This window comes from Triturus cristatus, chromosome 9, assembly GCF_964204655.1.
Source record: "Triturus cristatus chromosome 9, aTriCri1.1, whole genome shotgun sequence".
In the NCBI taxonomy this organism is placed as follows: domain Eukaryota; kingdom Metazoa; phylum Chordata; class Amphibia; order Caudata; family Salamandridae; genus Triturus; species Triturus cristatus.
The window spans coordinates 263,107,386-263,131,847 of NC_140592.1; the positions used below are offsets into that span (position 1 = coordinate 263,107,386).

General features: G+C 41.8%; 1 protein-coding gene across 1 annotated transcript in view; it reads right to left on the reverse strand.

Moving 5' to 3' along the window:
• Nucleotides 1–24,462, reverse strand: part of LOC146797710 (plasma membrane calcium-transporting ATPase 2-like) — a 2,176,758-nt gene that overhangs the window by 2,034,885 nt on the left and 117,411 nt on the right. The window contains exon 2 of the mRNA XM_085624877.1: nt 3,526–3,719. The gene's annotated coding sequence lies outside the window, so the exon portion shown is untranslated. The remainder of the gene's footprint in view (nt 1–3,525; nt 3,720–24,462) is intronic.

The window sequence follows — 24,462 nt, forward strand, 5'->3', positions numbered from 1 at the left end:
GCTGATTGGGAGCTTCATTAACCTAGTCAGACTTTGGTAGACTGGTTGTCTACTCTAATATGGGCCCTTCTAATGGTATTTTATGACAGGGAGCATCTATTGCTTTCCTCCATCCCACATGGATAACAGGTATACCTTGCTAGCTTCAAGGCTATAGAAATCTATTTCATGTGACTGAAACCTTTATCACACAACTTCTGGACTGTGCAAACAGCAAAGCTACATGTGCTTTCTACTTTGAACATGACTGCTTACTGAAATATCAAACATATCATTCTATAGTTATTACTTTCTTTTTCTGATTCTTCATTCATTGTATAATGTTGTCTGTGTTTAGTACGGATAAGTGTGATTTTCAGACTACCCTAAATGTTCCTATGAATATACACTCTTTTTGCCTCAAACAATTTGTAGTTTTTCCTGGGAAGGAGAGTTGAGAAGGGAGTAGTGTGAGTAACAGTGCTGAATGCTTGAAAACATGCCACTGTGTATGCCTTCCCTAGGAAAGGGGTGGGGGGGGATTCTTAAGTGATACGTAGGCTACCATTGACTCTCTTGACACCTCATTTTTGTAAAGGCAACGGAAATCATTATTTCACTGCATACAGAATTTGAGAAATAGTGTCTAAGTCACTTGTACTCCAGGTGCTGAAATTGTGGTCAGAGAGAAGCTGCACTGCTGAAAGTCAGAGTTTTTCGTTGTGCATGACAAAGATCAAGCATGAGCTTTGACATTGATGAACCACAATGTAAATCTTGTATAAGGAGTGAGTTTCCTGTACGTGGATTGTTTCACTTCCTTCCTGATCAGTTTTATACAGTATTAGCTGATATTTAGCTATCCCAAAACATCGGCCAGCACATGTATGTCCACCTCCAGCTTTATCCCAACCGCCAATAGGGATCTGGGAGATGTCACAAAAGTCAGTTGCATAGATGCAGAGCAGGTACCCTGCCTCCATAGACAGAAAACTGAAATCTTGCTCATGTGCCCCATGAGGTTCTCCGTGTATTCTGGAACAGAAGATCTGCAAACTCTGGTTTACTCCCCCATCAATGAAATCTCCAAGAATTAACTCTACAACTTCCATTAGCTTTGGGATATCCTGTGTCCCCCTCACCCTAAAAGTTGTTGTAATAACTTAGAAGCTGGATTACTGTAGTAAATTATTTATATTACCAAAAATAAGGACTGATGAACCATGATAAAAACACATTGGCTATGGCAATCTAGCACTGCCTCTTGATAAAAAGAATATTTCAATGAAAGACTCCAGATTTCCAATTTTAGTATGCACCCTGATGTCTGAGATCAGCCACTTCAAACTCACTTATCTTATTTCCAATCAGGAATAGATAATTTATCACTAAATCCTTGTATGCTTGTGGTCCTGGATAATGAGATATGTTCCCAGCAAATCTTACATTCAAAGGAAAACTTATAAAGTTTGGGAGACGTCTGAAGATACACTTCTTTAACTCTGTATATTGTTAAGACAGTTTTCTGCTGATCAAGCTACCAGTTGTACTGGTTTCCTTGACACATCTCTTAATCTATAGATTCTTGTTCTGATCCAGAACAAATTTTAGTCTCTTATGCCGAAATCTGCACTGGCATCAGGCGTTCTTTGGGCACTAAAGGCATTTCAGTTGGTTTTGCCACTTTCAAGACATTTGCATCCACTCAGCTCACGCTCACCCTTGTGATTGTATTGAAGCATGGGATTGTCACCACCCGACTTTCCTAATTGGACATTGGATTTTTGCACGCTTTCAAAAGCATAATGACCCCATATGTAAATCATTCTAAAGCAGTGCCTAATTTGTAAAAGAATATGTCCCGAGGTCCAAAATTATGCTCAACCTTATCAAAGGTCAGCAGCCAATTACCAGGGCTGCTTAGCTTAGATTCATCCTCATTTCTCTTTCATCCATCACCAGACTCTCTCGTCTCTGTCTCGATCTTACAGGTTCTTTTTATGGTCAGGCTAGACAGCACAGCTGCCATTAGACAATTACATGAGAATCACCGGAGAGGGGCTTTGGCTCCGCCCACATATTTCAAGCCAATAGAACAGGTTTAGATTGGGCAGAATGTGTGTGTTTTCACAAAAAAAGTGTTTGCCCTCCATGCATCTGTGATCATTTTGTTTATTTATCCAGTTGCCTGAGCTTGAACTTTTAGATAACTTACAGTGTTTTTCCTTGGCAGCAGCACAGATGGGAGGAGGGCAGTCATTAACTTACACTGATTTTTAATAACGGTTATTTTTTTCTTTCTTTTTTTCCTTCTTTCATTCTGTCTTCTTTATTTCCCTCTATCTTTGCTTTTTTCATTGTTTTGTCATTCCTTCTTTCCTTCCTTTCCTTCTTCCTTTCCTTTTTTTCCTTCTTCGTTTCCTTCCTTCCCTTCTTCATTTCCTTCCTTTCCTCCTTCATTTCCTTCTTCCTTTCCTTCCTTTCTTGCTCTTTCTTTCTTTCTCAAAGGCAGGAGAGTAGCAGTCAATGCCAGTCTTAGCGGCTTTTTAAAGAACTTTAGATTTTATTAAATTATGTTTATAACATAGTTACCAACAGGAGGTTTCAGCCAGACTTTGTCCATTAGTTGTGTTTCTGTCATTCACTTTTTTATTCCACCCACTTCAGCCTGCATCAAGGGCAATGAGTCATCCCTCTTCATCCATTGCCTGATTTCACTATGGGCTATGGCTTTCTCCCTTTCACAAAGAGCACATCAACACACAAAGTAAATCCCTTCATTCAAAGACAGTACTATGGCAATGTGGGCTTGTTTGAGACCAAAACAACATTTTTCCCTTTAACTGATGTTTATGTTTGAATTGATCAGGGCCTAGCAACTTCCTGAACAATAACGTTTTGCAAAAGCCATAACAAAACAACACAATGAACAATACAATTTTACAAAAGCCAAAACAAAACAAGAATTGCTAAAAGGCAGGCGGCCAATGCATGTTTACCATATGGCTACTGATCAGTTGCTGAAATATTCGAGAATTGCAGCTTTTATAATTTCCACAAGTTTTGCTCCATGCACAGAACGGCCAAGTTAAGCGGTTTGTGAAAGGTCTGGCAGCCAAATGATAATTACTTTTAAATTGTGTCAGTGTTAGACATCAATATTAATTACTCTGCATGTCTGCTCAATATGTATCTGCAGTCATAGCACACTAGTAAAAACAATGTGATTAATAGCACAGTATATATTTCTCAAGGCTCTTGTATAATGTATCTAAGACAGCCTGCAAGTCAGCTGTCAGATGTATGCCCCAGAACAAAACAGTGAGTAAGTGTTGAATGTAAAAGATATGAGGCATAATCTGCTCTATATTTGTTCGAAAACGTCATCTGAATATTAATTGCTTGCTATGTACGCTTCTCTATTTATCATTTGTTATAAATGATCCTTTTGCCCGCCCTCCTCTCATAGTCTATGAAGCCCGCGGTACAACCGAGAAGCAAACAGAGTTCTTACAGCATTTTTTTTATTTTTGTTGATTTACATACCTTTTCCTCTACAAAGCAACTTATCATGAATGAATGGCAACTGAGGAGCAAAAGGTTGGGCAATCAGTCAACTCCATGAAGCCATGCGGTCAAAGGTTGCCTGGTGCCGCTTCTACAACTCCAGGCATTTCAGTGAATGAATGTCCATGGCACTCCAGAACTCATCATCCAACTGGAAGCATATCAGTGAACACCTGTAAAATCAAATTATTAAATAGTAATACTATTTTTGAAAAATATTTGCAACAATGCACCAAGATTAATATTGCTTCAGTACAGACACACAGTAGAAATCTGGGACCTCCTCAACACTCTCTCGCCTGGCGTTGCCTTCCTCACAGAGACCTGGGCCAACACCAGCTCTGCATCGACATCGCAACAACCATACCCGACTGGTACAAAATCCAGAGGAAAGAACCCCCACCCAACCACCCTGGAGGAGGCCTCGCCATCGTCCACAAATGTTCCCTCCGACTGACAACATCCATCTTGAATGACTCCTCACCCCCTATGGAACCCATCCACTTCAAGATCCAGGTCAGCCCCAGGACAACTCTCCGCAGAACTCTCATCTACAGACCTCCCGGACCCCTTGCCCTGTTCACCAACACCATCGCAGACCACATTGCACCCCACGCCCTCACCTCCATGGACTACGTACTGCTTGGAGATGTGAATTTCCATCTGGCAACCTCAGCGATGCCAACTCCACCGCCCTACTAATCAACCTCGCCAACATCGGACTGAAACAACTCATCGCCACCCCCACCCACAAGGTGGGACACACCCTCGACCCCATCTTCGCCGAACTATTAACATCCACTTCAGTCACACCACGCAACCCCTCTGGACAGATCACCACTGTGTCTACTTCTTCTCGAAACCTACCACACACAAGCCAATGCCACGTCCCCCGCGCAGAAACTGGAGCAAGATCACCAAAGAGCACCACGCCTCCGGCCTCAGCCACACTCCTCCCCCCACTATGACCAACGCCAACTCTGCAGCCAACAAACTCCACAAATCGATCGCTAACTGCGCCAACACACTTGCACCCCTCCAGAATGCCGACAGACAACACACCACCTGGTTCACCACAGACCTCTGAAAATCAAAGCGCTCATGCAGAATACTTGAGAAAGCATGGAGGAACAGCAAAACCCCGGAAGCATGCACCGCCTACAGGACCGCCACTACGGCACAACACCAACTCATCAGACCTACAAAGAGGAACTTCATCCAGGACAGAATCCTCTCCAACTTCCACAACTCCAAGGAACTCTTCAAAATCAATCATACAAGAATTCACCAGACCCCTAAGCAAAACTTCTGATGTCCACCCCTCCAGGACCTATGAAACAAACACGGCTCCTTCCTCCACCACAAGATCAACTCCCTCTACGACAACTTTGACGAATACGGCCAAGGCACCGACTGAACACCTTCCACCAGCAACACCACTCAGCCCACCATCCTCGTCTGGACCCCTGTCACCACAGAAGACACTGCAAAGATCATGAGGAGCATACACTCCAGACCACCCACTGACCCCTGCCTGCCCTACATCTTCCACAGGGCCGCCTCCACCATTGCACCAGAACTACGATGGACAATCAACTGCACCCTCGAAACGGACATGTTCCCGATGACTTAAAATGAGCAGAATTCAAACCTCTCTTCAAGAAGCCCTCCACAGACCCCACATATCTCAAGAACTACAAGTCCATCTCTCCCCTCCCCTTTGCCGCCAAAGTCACTGAGAAGATCAACAACATCCAGCTAATGAACTTCATAGAAACCAATGACATCCTCAACACATCTCAATCTGGTTTCCACAGAAACCCCCCTCCTAGCCGCCACGACCAAGGCCACACTGCAGCCCTCATTCTACTAGACCTCTCAGCAACCTTTGACACCGTCTCCCACCGCACACTAGCTGCCAGGCTCCAAGACGCCGGCATACATGGAGCTGCCCTAGACTGGATCCGCTCCTTCCTGGCCTGCGAGCTCAAAGAATAAGACTCCCGCCCTTCCTCTCCGAACCCACAGAAATGAGGTGCGGAGTACCCCAAGGATTCTCCCTCAGAACCATGCTCTTCAACATTTACATTGCCCCTTTCACAACCATCGTCAGAAAACACAGACTCAGCATAGTATCCTACGCCAATGACACCCAGCTCATCCTTTCCCTCCCCAAGGAACCCAACATCACCAGGAACAACTTCCAGGAAGGAATGAAGGAAGTTGCATCCTAGATGAGCAGCAGCTGCTTGAAACTCAACTCGGAGAAAACGGAAGTCATCATCCTCGGATCCACCCCCTCTGCATGGGACAACACCTGGTGGCCCCCCGCCCTCGGCAACCCTCCCACACCCAAGGACCACGCCCGAAACCTTGGCATCATACTCGACTCCTCCCTCACCATAAACCGACAAATCAACACTGTATCCTACACATGCTTCAACATCCTCCGAATACTCCGCAAGACCTTCAAATGGACCCCCCCCCCCAAAATCCAGGATTACCGTCACCCATGCACTCATCACCAGCAGGCTGCACTACGGAAACGCTCTACACCGGAATCAACAAATCTCTACTCCACAAACTCCAGACCGTCCAGAAAGCCGCAGCCAGACTCATCCTCTGCATCCCACTACAAGACCACATCACCCAGCACCTACGAGGCCTCCACTGGCTCCCCGTCGAAAAAAGAGTGACCTTCAAGCTGCTCACACACACCTACAAAGCCCTCCACAACACCGGACCCCAATACCTCAACAAAAGAATCTCCTTCTACCCCCACCCAAGAGAAAATTCTGCTCCGCTGACCTAGCCTTGGCCGAAATCCCCTGAATCCACAGAGCCAGAACGGCAGGCAGATCCTTCTAAATCATGGCAAGGACCTGGAACGAACTCCCCCTCAGCATCAGACAAAGCCCCACACTGCAAGCATTCAGGAAAAGCCTCAAGACCTGGCTCTTCGGATGACCGGAGCTGGCTGAAACCCCCCTTCCCTCATCGCCTTGATACCCTAACAGTTGAGTAGTGCGCTCTACAAATACCTGATTGATTGATTTTTACAGGTAGCATAGTACGTACATTTCAGTGAAATACTTGTGCGAGGCAAACTTAGCATGAAATAACGCTTGTGGGGGGGGGGGGATGCTCAGTGGTAACAAACCAAAATACTTCCAGTAAGGATGCTAAATGGTTGATACAGTATTCTAACAAGTGTAATCATAGGGTGGGAAAAGACTGGGATAGAGACAAAATAGTGTCTACAATTGATAGGCATTACAAACCTAATTCCAACCTCAATTTTAGTGGCTCCTCTGAGCAGGAAACAGTTATTCCAAGGCAATAAATATATGCAGTTAGTATTGTCAATTTCAAGCAATGCAGTTCTGATACCCTAGACCTGGCCACCCCATTTTCTTAAATCACTGCTAAAGATCTAGAATCTCTATTCATGATGGTCTCTGTTATACCAGACGCATAGCTCTCACTCCCAAACATTCCCATTTGAGCCAAGGAAAAAACGCCTAGCGACTAGATGGAGGCCCAGGAGTTCCCACTTCAGGGACACTTGCTGGGCTGGCCTAGTATCTGTTGAAGAGTGCACCTTTATTTTTAACCCTGCTATCCTTTAATTGCTTTCACTGTCACCTCCATCCCGACATCTACCTATCTAGATTTCATGATTACTCTTGTTGGACTATTTCTCATTTTTCAACCAACCTGTTTTTCAGGAGACCAGCTATAAATACAGAACTGTTGCTCTCAAGATGAGCTACCAAAGACTAGAGGAAGGTGTTCTCTCTATACACAAGGCTCCTTCATTATGCATCCTCCCTCAACCTCACCTTCTTTCTTTTTCCCATCACCAATTTCCTCAGCATTTTGAGGTGACAGCAACAAAAGCCCCTTTACACTACAATTGTAAGTTAAAATTTCCATCTTTGAAGAACAGCATGGTTTCTGTCTCTTTCTCTCCTAGTCTCTTGTAGTTGTTCACTCTTTGGGTTCCTGTCCATTGGTAAGTGTGCACAGCCTAAATATGGAAAGCAAAGGGATCATTCATGTGAGTATTTGAGAACAAATATGTAATTAGTAGTGTATTTCTACGCCACCAATATAATCTTAACCCACAACAATCTCTCATGCAGGCAGACTTGAGCAATTGGTTTGTCCAACCAAACTTCACAAGATCCATCCCGTCAAACCTAGAGATCATAGTTTCTTCCAGGTTTCTCCGGATAAACACACTCAGCTGGACAATCCTTGTGACCCTACTAGGACTCATCGCAGGGGCTGGAAATATCCCCCTTATCTTGAACAGCCACCACACCTCCTTCAGCATTACCTTGGCAACCTGTACCACTACTGCAACAGCTTAGACATAAAATATACTCCTGAAAATGTGGTACAAGTTCAACCATACCACATTCTATTTGCACCTCTTTGTCTCCTACCCACCCAGCTGATTTGAAGACTTTAAACTATTCTACGACTGGCTATTAAGCTTTCAAGAGCATACAAATCTCTACTAACGCCATCACAGTCAGAACACTCTTCAACAACCCTCTAACTTCAGGAATCTTTCCAAATGACCTAATACTTCTTACAAAAAGCTGATCTTATACAAGAAGAATCTTGATCCATCACACAAAGCCAGTTGCCATTTTATGTCCAATCAAGCATTCCTAGGCAAGCTGACTGAAAGAGATGTTTTTATACACCTCAAACCTTTAACTTACTGGAAGAAAAAAAGCTACTCTCTGGCCATCAAATTGCATTCCTTATGGCAGAGAAATCGAATACACATTCCTCTTGCCCTTATGGGCACAATCAACAAGAATGGAGTCCCCATCCTACCATTGTACTGCTTCTGGACCCGACTGCCATGTTTGTGTCAGTATTCGCTGGTGCATTAACCTTATGTTTTTTAAGTTCAGGCAGGAGCGATGTGCATCTCTCCACAGCCCCACTTAACAAGGAAACCACTGAGATAAGACTGTGGATGAATTCAAAATTAGAAGCGAAGGGGGCTGGGATTACAAAAGATAATGACAATCTGGTGCTGCACTTGTCACTGTATGACTTTGCTATGTTTTAACCTTTCTCCTTCCCAGCTGTGTGTTAGAACTTTGACCATGTCATGATGAGTGGGGGGCTTTGGGCTTCTTGGAACATGTCGATGTCATCTGATTTTGGGAATGAGGTTGGTTAAAGGGAAAAACGGTTGGGACGACAGTTGACATGGGACTGCTGCTGAGGGTTTGGTGGCACTGTACCTGTGGAATAAATATTGTTACCTTCATTAAATGCTTCCTATCATCATTAGGAAACTTAGCAGACTTCCTCTATTTCTTCTGCAAGAAGGCAACTTTAATTCTCAAGGAACTCACACTTTGCTGCTAGCATCATGGGTCACTATTTTAACACAGGCAAAGGTTATTCATTAATCTTAATTTCGCCTTTTAAGCTCCACCTTCATTTTCCCTGCGTATATTTTTAACTCACAAATAGATGTGTGTTGTGAAGATGAGACAGTTCTCATCTTAAGTGCACTCCAGTTTTTCAACACCTTAATTGATCCTAGAATATGTACATGAAAGCAACCTTTAAACATGGTAGTCTTTTGATTTGTCTGCAAGTTACTTTAGTCTTTGTTTTCATTATTTTTCTCACCCAGTCTTTCGCATTTTGAACTGCTAGTCATTATCTGAGTTGACTTCATTCAGGATTGTGGTTCTCTTTTCTCTGGTTAGTTTCTGGTAGCTTTTTGTTAGTCTCTCACAAAATGTTCTTCACAAAAATTGTCTTGCTAGGGGATTTTTCAAATGTTCTAACAAAGCAGTACTCTTTTACAACAACTCGGTTCTAACACCAAGAAATGTTCCTTATCACAGTTCACACAACTTTACTTTCTTTGTTGAATTTATTTAGAAATCCTAGCTCTATCTTTACCTTAGCTTCTGGTCAGGAAACGTGATTGCTGAAGCCAGGCTTAGTTGAGCTCGCGTCAGTAGCACCTGTCAGAAACTGGCACCAGTCCTCTCTTGTATGTGGGTATAATACTTATCTTTGCCCGGGAGTCACAAAATTACTATAGAATTTTCAAATCCTAAGACCATGGATCTTGCACAAGATGTATGAATACCAGGATCACACACCTGCAGAAAAACACTGCCACTTTCACCCTTTTAACTCTTATGGGTGCATAAGCATGATGGGTCAGTAAAATGATTGGGGCAAAGGGCCAATATTATTTCCAATGACCTAAATTCTACTGTGGGTGGGTGAATAGGCAGCTGGACCGGAGAATGAGACTTTAAGAGCTAGCCTTAACTGGGTCTCCTCATAATTCACCTACTGATCAAGCATCATCTCACTCCACTCCCTCTGTACTTGTCTACTCCATTTCACATCAAGGTTGGTGTGCAGCACGTTCTTTTATCCATCATTACTGGACAAACTAAAGACCTTTAACCTAAGCTGCTATAAATTAGGAGCCAACCCTGAGATCATATTCAAGCCAGAAACCCTTAAGTACCTAAACTCCTCCAGCTTCGAGCATTGCCTCTGAGCCATGGACAGATGTATGCTAACCATGCATCTAAACTTAAACTCACCGTAATCGAGATCCGGCAAAAAACAAAAGAATGAGACTTTGGCAGAGAGGGTACTCCTTCACCACTGAAACATAATTCACCAACGAATATGCATCAGTTCCTCCTAGGTCATCCTAAGCACATCATAATATACCAAGAAACATGCATCAGTTCAGACTATGCCATCCTCACCTCTTTGCTCTTACCCTCTTTGTCTTTCCTTCTACCCTTCTTCACACACCAGGAGGTGATAACACACCTATCACCATATCTACAATATGAGAAATGCATTCAGCATACAACTTCCTAGTCATCGACCCCCACACCTTGCCAGTGTACAAATCACTGTACAAACTCCTCAGAATCATTCCACAACTAAAAGAATACACCATCCAATACTAATCCACTACTTACTGCCAGCCACTACTCTTCTCCATGTCATCATACACTGCCACATTATTCCTTGAAAATACAATGAACAGGACATCATGCAAACTCAGCTTATAAAACAACATTGCCTTTATAGGTTCATATCACAAAAACACTGCACCAAATCCATCAACATCACTACAGTTGAGATTATATTTCACCATACACCACCACACAACATATTCTATAATGCACTGAAAGCACTACACCAATCATAAACCCAACCACTACCACATCTGTAATACCTTAACTCACTGTTCCATAACTGAGCATTCATACCACCTCCCACCACATACCACATCAATCCACACAATACCTATACCACAAGAACACCATTGAACTACTCGTGCAATCCCATCGCATTCCATACACATATGTGTATGCTACACTTCTCTTCATTACAACACTGAGGTGAGAGATCTCATAAAAACACAACACTACTCAACCCCTTGCACCTCATCACAGCCCAAACTTCCAACTCAGCATTCAAAAACACATCCATATCTCTTCCATACAGCAACCCATCATACCCACTCACAGTGGCCACAAAAAAACACATACGCACATCTGTTTACACACTAACAATCCCAGCTCTAATTCATAGCTCAGCAGCTTATCTCTAGGACTCCAACCCAATCTCTTATTTGATGCCCGTCTGAATAAATGACTACCCTAAGAACTTACAGACGAGCATAGACAGCACATAGCAAGGTGGAAACCAAAGCACCACATCATACCCACACCTATGACCATGAAATAGCCGACACTACACCAACTTCACTCTAGATCAAGCTTCTGTGACTCTAAATACCCGACGGATGACAACCGTAGGAACTCAAAGTTCAACTCTCCATATGCAGGCTATAGCGGACTACTCAAACTCTGAGTGGGCCTTGTGAGAAACAAATGACTGGGGAAAGGGAAATCCAGGGACAAGTGACACAACCTCCATCTGTACGGCACCACTAGGCATTCAGGCCTAGATATATCAAAGGATTGCAATACCTTTGCATCACACTGGGAGACGCCAGGACAATGGAATCCTTAAGTCAAATTTACCAAGCCACGAGAAGCCACCTGGCGTGGTCCTACGTGGGTTGCTGAATCTGGAGTAATGCAAGGTTGCTGCCTTACGTGACTCTGCGCCAGGAAGTTACATGGGTGGAGAGTGGGTGTTTTGGGTGCATTTCCAGATTTACCAAGACAAGTACACCTGGGAATGCATCAAAATTGTACACCTTCCTGATAAAGGCACAAGGAGAAATATCTTTATTTCTCCTCGTTTTTTCCTCTTTCTAAGTGTGCGACATCCTGTAGCACACTTAGAAAGAGGAAAATGTCATTAAGGATTGTTTTTGTGTAGGGTGGTGTCCCTTGCTGGTCCTTGGCTGCGACAAGTGTGCCAGTGCACAAAGAGAGAACAGGAATGCAATATATGTTAGTAAATATGAGGTATTCCTTCTCTCTCAATTTGATGCAGCACAGGGTAGCAAGTTATCTCGCTGGCTTGCGCTGCGTTAAATATTAATCTGACCCTCAAGATCTCAGATAAGCATGTAAATAGCTATCAAAAAAAGATAAGGACCTCTGAACACTAGATCCTTACCCATCATGAAGATGCTTACCCTCAGACTAGAGCAGCTAAAAGAAACCCCTCAATGTGGTAAATTGCTCTAGCAACATATAGCCATTAAGAGAACATACCATACAAATTCAACTAGAGGTTGATCAAAACCATACTGCATCAGGCGAACAACTGTGGATATTCGTTTGACGTAAGCCCCCAGTAAACCCTAGCCTAACTTCTATTGTGAACCACCAAGCAGAAACAGTACACAATGTCCTTGACACTCACTTAGGTTAGGTTGAAAAGCTGAATGACAGTGCCTTATTTATGTAGAGTGTCATATTGCTGCGGCAGAAACAGTGATGCAACACTTTTCAGTGCTCCTTCCTTGCAACACCATGGATGCTCTGTATTTACTGAATGGTGCTCCATGTCGCAAGGATTGACAGATACCGACGTATCTGTCAGTGCAAAAGCCACACATTGCTGGAGTTATGTTGTAAGCATGATGCAACTCCAGCAATGCATGGGGGAGGCCTATACCTATTGCTCTGCATCACCCTTATGCCTACTGTGAAGCAGGCATAAGGTTTTCACGCAGTGGCGGCCTATAAGTGCTACGCACCACTTCTACAAGGCTTTCTTGGGGGGGAACGGCAACCTTACATATATTATACTGGACGCAGGTATAATGTAGAGCAGGGTTTTACAAAGTGCCGCATCTGCCTAGGTGCATCACTTTTTAAATATGGCGCAATGTGGCACAATATTAAAACTGGGCTTTCAATTTCTGATTATTGTTGATTAACTTGGATTACTCCATTTATTTGGCTACTTTGCTGTGCATTCAGGGGACGTTACCCCTGGGGTGACGGTTTTGTTCTCTACTCTGAGTTACCCTTTTGGATCAGTAAGCGCTACCCTGTTAGCATGCATAAAGGTGATCTACCGCCATATTAATCTTCTTTAATTCTTGTATTTTCCCAGAGTGCTTGTACCACCTATTTCACAATATTTACGCCGCCAGTGTGTCAACAAAGTGCCAGACCGGTGGTGTAAAAGTGCTCAGAAATAATCCCCAGAACCTTTTCTGAAATGGCCCAAAAAGATAACCCTCACCCTCCAAACTACACACATCAATTTGTGATTTAGATAGGAACCCATTAGTTGAAAGTCTCATGGGGTGAAACACTACTGCAGACTGATGTCTACAAGGAGTCAAAAGTTCAAGAACTTGATGTGTACCTCCAATTGACATAGGATGGCATATCCCTCTCAACACATTCTGCCCTAGTGGAGCAGTATTAGCATATTGTATCCCTGTTAGGGTGTTTATCGCTGGTGCTGCGAATTTTTGCGCCTTAGGTTCAGCAACTGAAGAAACTGGAAAGGAACTGGGCGGTGTCCAAAATGAAATGTCAAAATAATTTAATGACGAGAAGAACAAAGACAGGGGTTGGTCTCTGGTCTGCAGAAAAAGGGGTATGGAGAGCAGTAAGTCACAGAGGTTGGGATGGAAGCTAGTTGGTTCTAGGGGCAAGGAAGAAGTGAACAAATTTTCAAAGCTGTGAGGATACACAGAACTTGAGGAGATTTTTGTGGGAACAGAAAGGCAGCATTATTGGGATGATCCTTATATGGAGTGCATGAGATTTTACTAAAAAAACTAACACATTATCTAGAAGGGTGCATGCCGATGCTGCTTTAGAGCTTTGCATGGATGGCATCATATAAAACACATCTTAGAAACCTTTGCTAGAATTCATCATTTCATTGGGTATGATAAGAGGATGCTGGTGGATTGATGTGATTCATACGAAATGTTTTCCATCCAAAATGTGATCCTCACAAAACTTCCACAATACCTTTTGGCATATCCCCCATGACGTCAATTCCCAAGGCATCATTGTATCAACATTTGATATCAGTTCTTAAAAGCATCAAATCAGCCCTGTTCTAATGGCCCGGAACCAAAGGCAAAGCTCTGAGCAATAGGTGACAAAATAACACACTGAGGGCCATATGTACAAAAAGTAGGAATTGTGATATCCAAATTGCAATTCATACCAAATCAAGCTATTCCCAATGTAAAGAAATTTACATCTTGTAAGTAGTGATTCCTGGTGGGTTACAAATTGACTTACCTCATGAGTATTAATGAGGTAGGTCCAGGTTGCAATTGCGAACCATTAGGAATTGCAGACATTACTGGGATAGTACCTGCTGGGGTCACCAGACCACCATGTATGTGATTGCATGTGATTTTTAAAAAAGCAATATTTTTTCTTAATACAGCTACTTGTCCTTAAAGGAAAAGAAGATACATTTGAAAAAGAAAAAAAAGTTTACGTTTCATTTTTTAAGAGTCGTTGTCAAGATTGCCGTCGACGAGGGGTTTGCGATGTGAGGTCCTGCATCCGGGAAGCTTTGCACAGCTGCAGTTCCAATGCAGGCTGAGAGGTCGATGAGGGAGAAACCGAGCATTATAGGCGATGTGTCAGTACTGTTCAGGATTGTACCGTGCAGCAGAGGAGATGAGTCAGTTCTGTGGGTCTACAGATGGGCAGGCAGGGCAATTTCAGGCCCAATTCCAAGGGTGCAGGACTGGGATGGCACCACTTGGCACAGATGGCAGTCCCAGGTGCTGGGATCAAAGTTGTTGGAGCCTCTGTCCCTGAGGGTCTAGCCAGGAAGCCAGCCAACTACCCTTGAACTCACTTTGGGTTCCTGGGTTCAACTGATGCAGGTCCAGTCCTTCTCACCCAGGCAAGAGGGCAGCAGGTCAGCATTGCAGGGCAGCAGTCATTCAGAGCAGCAGTCCAGAAGAGCGGCAGTCCTTTCAGCAGAAAAGCCGTCCTTTTTCCTGGCACAGTATCCACAGGACCAGACGTGTACTGAAGAGTTGGTGTCTAAGGTCCAATATTTATACCAGGGTCTTTCTTTGAAGTGGGAGAAGCTTCTAGAGATTTCCCATTTGAAGTCCTCTTGCTTCCTGCAGGGAGTAGGCAGCCCTTTGTTTGGAAGCAGGACACAGCCTATTCAAGTGTATGTAGGGCTGTGCCCAGCTCCGCCCTCCCATCTTGCCAGTGACTCATCCAGGCACACCTAAGCTCTCTGTTGTGTGTGGCTGTGTAGGAGGAATACACAAAGCCCAACCGTCAACTACACCCAGTCATGTGACCCAGAGATAGGCTGCAGACACTAAATGGCTATGGCAGGGAAATGCCAACTTTCTAAAAGTGGAATTTTCAAAATTGTAAATTAAAATCCAACTTTACCATGAGAGAAGATTTGTCATTACAATTCCAAAGACACTAAACATGAACTGGTTACCTGTTTCCATTTAGAAATGACAGTTTATTGAATGTGATAAGGTAACTCCATTCTTTTCCTATAGGCGGAAAAGAAAAAGTAAAGAATCAAGATTAAGAGAAAGATAATTGCTTCCAGTAGCAGGGATGAAAAATGCTGATATAATAGGCAGTCAACTAGACAAAAAGAAGGTATTAAAATAGATTTAGCAGAAAAAAAAACAGGGAATAAATGTATTAGTGGAAGTTGGGAGGAGCTGATGAAAAGGGTAAACAATTTATATGCCAACTAAGGGGAAAAGCACAAGGGGTCAAACAAAAGCTTTAAAACGACCCCTCTCTAACAAAGAATTAGGTGAAATGTTACGATTGTGATCTTAGAAAGAATTAGGAAGGGACATTAGTCTGTGGATGTATGTTGATGTGCTAAGGATAGGTAAAATGTGTAGAAAACGGAGTCCATTAAACAGAGGAAGTCACATGGAGATTTACTACAACTGACACTCCCTAAAATCAGTTACATCAGAAGATGTAATGCAAGTGGGATTTATAATTAACTCAGATGAGAAGAAAGTAACAAATAATCTATTTTATTCCCAGCTAGTAAAGGAATTGTTTTCCAATACAGAATATGAACCTAATATCAATGGCATACATATAATATTGAATATTGAAATAGAAAAAGATCAATTAAAACCCTGTCTGAAGTACCAAGCAGGCTTAATATCAAATCAAATTAGGGTAGTTTGGAAAGAAAGTAAAGAATATAACCTAGGATGACAGATAGACATGGATAAAGAAGGCTTAAAAGTAAGGGTGCAAGATGAAAGAAATGGAAGAAAGGGGAAAGCAGTTCACACAAGGAATTTTTATGAATGTTTTAGTTTAGATATACAAGAGGAGAATAGCATAACATGTTTAGGTAATGCACATTTTGAAAAGAAATCCCTTCACAGCCTGAGGTTTTCTAATTGGAATGTGCATCAGTTAAACAGATTAATGGAATCAGGAAAAATGAACGACATCATGACTAGCTATAATGTGATATTCTTCCAAGACACATGGCTGTGTGGGTAAACACTAATCTTTGATGCATTCATCCAAGAGAATAAAAATGCTAAGGCAATGGTATGGTATGGGATGAGCTTCAGGTGTTTTTAAAGTCTTGTTTCCACTAAGATAACTTGGGATGTAACCCAATTGAAGTTAAAATGTGATTGCATCCAGACAACTATAATTGAGTTGTATCATAGTTTGGCCAAATTGATGTCCTAATTGAGGTAAATATATTTGTAAGTTTGACTCATAAGCAGTATAATGAGAGACTCAATGTAGTTTAATCGTATTAATGGGGATGCCAATGCAAGAATGAAGCTGCAGGACAAATTGCATCAGGAGATATTACCTGCTTATCACATCCCCCTGCCATATTCCCTAAATGCATAACCTCAAAGCTGGATCGAAATTGGCAACTAACTGTGACAAATAGAGGCCTGGTATGCTCAAATTGACATTTTCCAAGTGATCAGCCAGCACTGGAAACTTTTGTCAAAGATGTTCTATTTATTAAGTATTTAATCCAGGTTGGAACTCTGGGCTAATTGTAGACTTCTGTGTCCTCTGAATAGATGGCAGCGATCACCACCCGCTGCAAATCTTGTTTCAAATTTAGAGAATGAAGAAAGGGCCCTCTTAGTACAGGTTAGATATCCTAATAACCCTTATAGAGGACGAACAGATAGGATTGCTCACCAATTTACAAATGAATTTAAAGGTAGAAAAACATGAGCCTTAGTATGCCGGTATAATCAGTATAAATAGATGCTATATGAAATGGTATCAGAGGTTGTGAGAGACTTGATGATAAAACTTAGAACAACCAAGCGACCATTTACAAGGAGATCAAACATAAAGCTAATGAATCAGGGTGGTTTGAATCATATTGCCAATATTTGAAGAGCCAGTTGAGAATCATGAAAAGAAGGAGAAAGAGAAAGGAAGGTAAAGTATGTAGAGGTGAAACCAGTGATGTTAAGATCTGAAAATAGATTAGTAATAAAAGAGAAAACAGAGTCTTTCATTCACGCTGAAATCTATCAGAAAGATACTCCATCTGATTCCTGAGGAAAACTGTAAATCATTCACGGCTTGGTAACCTCAAAGCTAGATTATGCTAATAGACTTTGTTTAGGTCTAGCATTGTATCTGCTATACAACCTGCATATGATTCAGAATGCTGCAGCTCGGTTGATTCTGAAGATCCCACCTCACTCATCTGTTGCGGACGCCTTGAGCAGTCTACATTGGCTGCCCATTGCTAGATGAATCAAATCCAACGCACTAATATTTGCTTTCAGAACTTGTGAGTAACAGTTCCTCCAATGAAAAAAAAAAACGTTTATGTGTACCAGGGTCCGCATGTCAAGTAGAGGTGGTCACTCCTTTTTCCTTCTTGACTGCTAAACTCTGGAACTCATTGCCTCTGACTCTTCGCGCCTATTGAACAAGTTTTCAACAGCTTTCAAAGACTTATCTCTTTTATGTATAGACCTCCAGTTCTCTGCTTTCATTAGTTGCCTGTTCCACTTTTCAGCCACTAGTGCAGGACGCCTCTTCGGATGCAGTCACAAACTTTACATTTTATCGTATTTGAATTCATTACGCAACTGATACATGCAATAACCTCTAGAGATGCAAAGCCGTTCTGGAAACTAGTTCAGTGTGGGATGGGCTGAAGGTAAAACATTGTATATTGTATGGTTTCAGAAGTGGCAAGGATAAACCACTTGGAAGAAACCTATAGTAAAAGTTATGTTGCCTCTTGTCAAGAAGACTATGAGTTCAATGGAGAACTTCTAACGAGTTTTTTTTTCTGAAAAAGTAATAAAAGAAGTCATATGTTCTCAAGAGCTTGAGAACCCAACAAAATTCCAGCTATCATAAATAAATCTAATGATGATTGGTGGGAATATTTCTTCTTTGTAGTATTTAAGTCAATATCATTATTTGGGGTGGTTCCTGAAACTTGGAAAGGTGCAATTATAATGTCCATATCTAAGAGAGATACTCCACCAGAAAGACAGATTAATAAGCCTTATGGATGTAGGGATGAAAGTTAATGTACGTTTGTACTCCACAGGCTAAAGGAATGGATCGAGGAGGACTTAATCTCAACAAAACATTGTGGCTTTAAGGAAGTCCACTCACAAATGGACCATTGTTTAATCTATGGACAATGGCTTGGAAGTCGATACAGATCAAGGGCAACTTGCTTTACTGCTACAACAACTTCCAGCCAGCATTTGACCTGGTCAGTTGGGAGATACTTTGAGATGGATTACGAGATTTGGAAGTCACAGGTGGCTTATTAAGAATATTAAAAGAACTCTATTGTGGGAACTGGGCAGGAGTAGAAGTAGACCATAATGGCACGTTATCGAAGAAAAACCCAGTTCGAAATAGCCTGTGTAGGTTGTGTATTGGCACCTGCTTTGTTTTCACTTGGCTAGTGGATTTGCCATCAGTCTTTTCGAGTATAGCTTCTTTTTCTCCAAAGATGTGAGGAAACCATATGTCGTGTCTACTTTATGAAGATGTCCTGGTGATTATGAATATGACACAAATAGGTCGGCAAAAAAAACTAGATGCCTTTCCTAGATATTTTAAATAGGAAAAAATATTTATTAATAAAGAGAAAACAAAAATAATGGGATTTGGGCATACCTATGGTATGTTGGCAAAACAAAGGTGAAGGAAGTTAGGGGCACATGTACGGCCATTTTTAGCAGTCGCAAACAGTGAATTAGGCCGTTTGCGACTGGTAAAACGGCTTCCAGCATCTACTAACCCTATTTTGCAGGTCAATAAACTATTACTGACTCTCAAAATAGGATTTGTGAATTGGTATTAGGAAGGGGCGTGCCAAGGACGTTACTTCCCAAAACCGAGTCACAGGGGCATGTAGGAATGTTTTGCGACCGAAATGGGATCGCAGAACATTCATATTTAACCGACTCCGTGAAGGAAGGGGTATTCTATTCGCAAATGGGAAGGGGTCCTCACAAGACCCCTTCCCCTTTAGGAATGTGGGTGTCAACATTTTTTAAAAGTAGGATGTGGTCCCATAGAGCACTGCCTACTCTTAAAACAAGCATTTGCAATGCAATGGGTCTCATCTTTGGAACCTTATATGTATTTAGCTATGCAGCACATTAGCCTGGGTGCTGAAACATCTACTGTTCTTTAACATGGAGGGAAAGTAAGCACCAAACTGCGTGACACACCAGGAATGGGAACACATGGAGAAAAATATTGCCTTTCAGCTGGAATTGGTATAGTCCAAAGCTCTGTTTTTAATATAAAAGCAGGCCCTTCGGTGGTCATATCACTGAAAAAACAAGATTTGAAAAAAATATTATTGTTTACGGGTGCTTGTGAAAGACAATTTCTATGGACTGGAATATAGGGAATGCTAAAGTGATTCTGGTATTTTACTGATCTATCAAGAAAGTCAAATAGAGGCAGTTACCAGAAAAATAAAAAAATAAAAATAAAAAAAGAAAGTCCCTCACCAGAAAGCTGTTCTGGTATTTTACTGACCTCTACTGGTCGTTTTCTATCAAGACAGTTAAATAGAGGCAGTTGAACAGAAAAAAAAGTCCCTAAGCAGAAGCAGACAAGTGCTAGGGATGATCTCCATAGCCCACAAAGTACATACACATGTAATTATATACTAAAGTATATATACTAAAGTATATACAAGAGGTCCTTAAATGCATCTTGTTTTCCTTTAAGGAAAATGGGCAGCATTTCCAAAAATATTTGCTTTTTTTTAAAAAGCAATCACAGACATGGTGGTCTGCTGACCCAGGCAGGCCACCATCCCTCTGATTACAGGCCATTCCCAATGGGTCTCAAATTGCAACCTGCCTAATGAATATAACATAGCATAAGTATTTGTAAAGTGCACGTTGACCCAAGGGTATCTTGACGCTGAATAACAGATGTTTATTGGTACCCAACTCAATGGTACTCATTTTATCGACCTCAGAAGGATGAAAAGCTCAGGATTTGAATGTGTGATCACGAGGTCGAACGCAAGTCTCTAAAGTCAAAACATTAGTCCACTAAGCATTCAGACACGGTTGATGAGGAAAGCCAATTGCGAACCCATTCGGAACCGCTAAATGTGTCTGCAACATTTTAGTACATTTCATTTTGAGAGTCCTTAATTACGAGTCACAAAATATCGCATTTAGAGACTCGCAATATGAAAACTTCGTACATCAGACCCTTAGTTCTTATAGATATTTAGAAATGCGAATATAAGTTTTAAAATCCATCTCGAAAATGTGAAATCCTGTTCATTACCAACTTTTAATGGACTATGTATATTTAGAAAAGAGTATGGTGGCCCCATCTTAATCCCAGTATTGACAGCATTCAAAGCAATGGTACAAACTAAACTGGGAGTGAAATTTTATAAATGATTAGGAACAGGACTGTGTTGGGATCGAGGGACAGTGTCTGAAATCTGTATTAAATGTGCCTAATTTTCAATAGTAGACAAAAGGGATGGAAAGAAGTCCTACATTTTGGTACTTAATATGTATGAGACTAACTTTACGTGTTTAGGGTAGACTATTAAGCGCAGGAGATGGAAAGGATAAAATTGCCTTGTAATGTAGCAATGAAGTGGTAGGAAGTGATTTAAAATGGGGTGGGAGATACAGGGAGTAATTGGAAAAAATACAGTACAACGTCCTTAAATCGCCCCATTTCAGCATCTCCAGTAATGTTGTAAAAACAGAAATACGAAAAAGGAAAGGGGATGTTTTTCAAAGACCAAGGTTTTAGGGATTTGTTAATGAAGCTGTCCACAATATCCATGTGGGATTCTTGGAGAATTGATACGATTCTTCTATCCATCTCTGCCCTGCCGAATCCTGAAATGAGACCTGTAATGTTACAATTCAGAATATATTTAAATTCATTATATGCTCAACCCAAAATAAAATGCGTAAAAAACGGGGGTTATAAAAATGTAAATACGTATGACATGTTCTACTGCACATATTTCATTAGACTATTTTCAAGAGAGGATTGCAGAGATTTTTAAAGCCAGTCTTAATGAAATATGCTGTAAATGTTTGATTGGTAAATAGGAGGTTTTTATTTACAATGCAGTTTTTAGATGTCTTTACTGTAGGACTTTATTTGCACTTCAGAACTGTGCAATTGTATAGATTATCTGAGTCAAACGTGATAGTACAGTTGGTGATATGCTGTTACTTGGTGTATTCTGTTCAAAAGACTATATAGGGCCTGGTCCACAAAGCTAAAGTTACACATTACGTAAGCTTACGATTGTTTGCTATTCGCGAAGGTATTTTACTAGCAGTATCTTTATGACTGTGGAGTCTCCGCTCATAAAAAGATAGGGATGTTCTTTATGTCTGCAGTCGTAAAGATACTACTTGTAAACTACCTTTCTGAATAGCACACAATCGTAAATTTACACAAAAGTGTGAGTTTATCTTTGTGAATTAGGCCCGATTGTTTTAATGAGTACATGTTTTACTGACTATTCACAAAGCCATTTTGAGTCTGTAACCACGCCCTCCAATAGCATTATTTTACATACTTTTATGTAACGTTTAAGCCAAAAACCTCTACATGGCAATAAAATGAGAATATTCTGGGAATATTTATATACAGTTATTAAGGATTGTGCCCTCTATCCACCTTTACTAACAGGGAGTTGCACGTTTCATGTCCAATTCAAAAGCGCATTTAAGAGTACATCAAAAAACTACTGGGGTACGTTTTTAAGTATTCTAAAATGCTTTTGGGAATAGACATTATTGCAGCCACTATTAATTTTTGCCTTTCCACTTGCATATCTCGAGCCATTTTTATAGTTGCAAAATTTGTTGATCTTGCCTGAGACTGTTGTACTAGGATTCACAATTCAACTGCACTGTTATCCATTATGTCTTAGAAATTCAAAACTATGTTTAATATTCTTCTTCTACACAGTGGTACTTTAAAACCAGGCAGAGGAAACTGAGAGTGCCTTACAAGAAATGGACTACTCAGCTGGCAGCTGCTAGATCTTTGACGTAGCTTAGATTTCCAAAGGCGCGGTTCTACTGCAACAAGTGGACAGTGAAGCTTTTGTCCAGTGCAAATGGGTGCGTCGACATCTTGCTATGGTAACTGCACCATCACCTGACAGATGAATGCTGGAGGAGCCCTGGCCAGCAATTATGCTGAGAAATGCAACATCATCACAGGCGGGCACCAGCGCATTGCAGATATGGACAGGGCTTGCTGCTGCTCTGATTGCGCGGGTGTTACTTCCTTAGTACACCTTTAGTGCTCGCTGACTACCCTGGGCATTCTCCACTTTCTTCCTATCCTCACTTCCTCTCAAGATGCTCGGAGTCTGTCCTCTTGTCCCCCCCCCCCCCCTCCCTCCTCTCACCACTCGCCAGTGTCCTGTTCAGTACGTGCAGCAGTGTACCCTTTCCTACTATCACCAGAAAATGTACTTGACTCACTTCAGAATCCCACAGGTGATAGTCTGGTAAATAGTTAGGTCCAGGTGCTTTCAGTCTGGTATGGTGAGGTGTCTGTCGGATTTCACCAGGTATTGTTCCATACACACAGATAAAAACGCATACACACTCTCCCTCTCTGTTCTGAAAGTGTTAAAAAATGTTGGTTATTTTACAAAATATTGTGTTTTCTCTCACTTCAAAACACGTACTGATCTGCATTTGTCTCCCTTTCCACAGCCTCTTCAGCCCATGTCATGCACCCCGCTTCCTGTAGTATGTATTTTATTATAAGCCAGTGTGATTGATGGAAAATCTGACCCCCCCCCCCCCCCCCCTCCAATCTTACTGACCGAGCTACGCCACTGGGGGAGTGAAGGAGACTACCATTTGGGGGGAGATCTACACTGGGGATATGTTGGTATCTGTCATTACAAACCCCCTGCAACGCATACCTCCCCCACTCATTGAAGCTGATATACAGACTGTCCCGGACTCTCCCACTGCATGCCTATCTCCAACAACTGCCTCTATAAGTCTTCTTGTGCAGTCCCTGCCCATCTACGATATTTGCTGCTCATGTACACTGCCTTGTGTAAACACAGCTGCTTTAGCGATTCTCCGGCTTCCCCTGCCTGTGACTCATGAGCTGCATCTTCTCTTTCTGTGCCAAAAGCATGAATGCCTCCCAAATATGATAAAACACAGCCTTCCTGGAATTACCTCCATGTTTATTCATGTACTTACCTTTTAATACAGCACACCTGTACCTCTAGGTGTGTGGGAACTTTACATTAAAAGCAAAATAACCAGTGGTCGAGCGCAAATTTTGCTCCTTTATTTGTAGGGTCGCATTATAATCATGGGTGGTCTGCACCTACATATATTCCTTTATTGTATTAACCTGGGACATTAGACTGTGAACTGTAATAACATGAAAGGTGATGTGTTAGGGATATTTCCGTGTAAACATGAAGAAATGAACGCTGCAACTACATGTGCTTAGCTGAAAACATTAACATGCACAATTCGTGCATGTCGCTTACAGGTATTGACGTATTTGATGTGCTTATGTAATGAGTTAGTTTAGAGATGCTTAGTAAATAACATCCATATTGTGTGTAGTTTCATGAGGCCTTTGTGCCGTTTCTTATGTAGGCTGGTTTCTGTAGGCCTTAATTGTATTTTTCCCCTGGAGGCTCTCGCATTAGGTATAGTAGGTGAATTTCATGTGCATGTGGGATTTGCTCTTTCTCACGTTTCTGTTGCAGATGAAGAATTCATCCTTGTTATCTAGAAAAATGTCTTTGTTTTTGGAGCTAGGCTTAGGGAGGAGAGGATACATCGAATGTTGAGACTGATAATAAAGAACTGTTGTACCTTCTCATTGAAGTAAGCCTGGGAATCAAGGTCATCTGGCCAAAGCCTGGGTGCATCGCTGCTGCGTGGAAAATTAC